At 41.1% G+C, this 1,968-nt stretch overlaps 1 pseudogene; it reads left to right on the top strand.

Moving 5' to 3' along the window:
* The first annotated feature begins 383 nt into the window (after nt 1-383).
* LOC129338098 (U6 spliceosomal RNA) lies at nt 384-441 on the top strand (annotated as a pseudogene).
* Nucleotides 442-1,968: the final 1,527 nt, after the last annotated feature.

Raw genomic sequence — 1,968 nt, 5'->3', positions numbered from 1 at the left:
GAAATTCTGCCTGTCTCTTTCCTGAGGAGGATAGTGGGGAGCTAATAGCAAGGGGTCATCATGAGGAAATTTGGAGGCATTGTCTGGGCTTTGCCTGAGGGAGTATCCAGCGACTTCACTAGATTACTCCCTCTCCCTTTTAATTTGGTATTATTTTTTCATCTCCTTTAAGATTCAATGAGTTCTGGACTGTGGGAAACAAAATTTGAAAATGGGGATTTTCCAGATGACCCTCTTGGGTTGTGTCTGCACGGAAGTTCTCCCTGCCTCAGCTTAATCCAGACTTCCAGTCTGGAGTGTTTTTATGGGAGTTTCCACAAGATGCTGTGGTGTAATGGTCCAGTTTCCAGGTTTCCCAGTTCTCAATATGCTCTTTCCCAAACTCACTTTGGCAGCACATATACTAAAATTGGAACGATACAGAGAAGATTAGCATGGCCCAAACTTTCTTTTTGTTGGAAAGAACGAAGCACAGCAGCATGCCATCTGGGCGGAATGGGGCACCATTTTCCTATGCTTATTATTCCTACTTAATTTTAATGTATCACCTGCTTTTCTTCCTCATGGAGTCCCAAAGCTTATCATATCATTCTCCCCTTCTCTTCACAATAAGAACTCTGAGGTAAATTAGGCTGAGAGATTGTGACAGGCCTAAAGGGTCACCTAGTATGCTTCCATAGTAGAGCCAGAATTGCAATCTGGTTCCCTCCCGTTCTAGTCTACCTCTTTAACCAGTATTCTCTCTGCTTCTCATGGGTATCATTTTTGACAGCATTTTTTCCTGCCCTGACAACCAGTAGGGGGGGAATGTACTAGTCTCATGCAACAACGTGCAACTAGAGCTAGTGTGGGATTTGTGTATAAATGAGCCATGTGTGTTGAGATAAATAAGGCAAACTAAACTTAGGATATTGATAATTTTTCTGTTACTTAGGGTTGCAGAGGCAGGCAATGGCAAACTACCTCTCTTAGAGTGATTCCGCACACGTTGGATAATGCACTTCCAATCCTCTTTATAGATCATTTGGAACAGATTTTTTTGTGTGCGGAACAAAAAATCCACCTCAAACGATTGATAAAGTGCATTGAAAGTGCATTATCCAACGTGTGCGGAATCAGCCTTAGTCTCTTGCTGTGAAAACCTTGCCAGGGGTTGCCATAAGTCAGCTATGACTTGAGGACACTCCACTGCCACTGCAGTGTTTATCAGTGTGCTGCATGACAAAATGTTTCTGACTGCAAGCAGCTCTGTAGCATTTTTGTGGCACCATGTTTCAGAACTATTCAGACTGCTTTCAGGCAAGGAGTTAGTTGCAGTTTTTTGTTTTTAAATGCAGTCCTAAGCAATGTTATGCCCTTCTAAGCCCATTGTATTCAATGGACCTAGAATTGTACAGCTGCATAGGATAGCACTGCAAAGGATAGGAAAGGGAGCTAGGCTAAAAGTCAAACTGGAATGAGACAAATGTTTTGGGATTTGATTATTATACCATATGGATCATTCATATAATTCTTGAAAATATTACAAGACAGGTAAGACAGTATCTGCTGTTCTTACAATAACATGAAAAGTATCCACCATTTGAGGCATTTGCATATTATTATTGTAATTATTTGGAATCCAGATTAGAAAAGTACAATGTAGAGACAGCGGGAAAGCTAGAAAGAGATACTTCCTAATTGCAGCAACTATTTTTCACACCTTAATGCTTCTACGTTTTTGAAAAAAATTGCCCTGGAGAATCTCTGTGCCGAGAACGGCAAGAAGCTCTGCATAATTCACGTAAAGCCGAGCTTTTCATTTTCTTTTTCTGAATAATTCATCACAGTGCAAGGGGGGAAGTGTGACTCCTTTATCCTGCTAAGTAATAGAAGACCACTTGTTGGCAGCAAAGGTCTTATCTATATAAGAAGCTCCCATGTTTCAGACTGTCCCTTCCAAAGCATCAAGGATGGGGCTATGAAAAT

This window comes from Eublepharis macularius, chromosome 11, assembly GCF_028583425.1.
Source record: "Eublepharis macularius isolate TG4126 chromosome 11, MPM_Emac_v1.0, whole genome shotgun sequence".
Lineage (NCBI taxonomy): Eukaryota > Metazoa > Chordata > Lepidosauria > Squamata > Eublepharidae > Eublepharis > Eublepharis macularius.
Note: the sequence above shows the minus strand (reverse complement) of the source record. Positions and strands in the feature narration are given on the sequence as shown.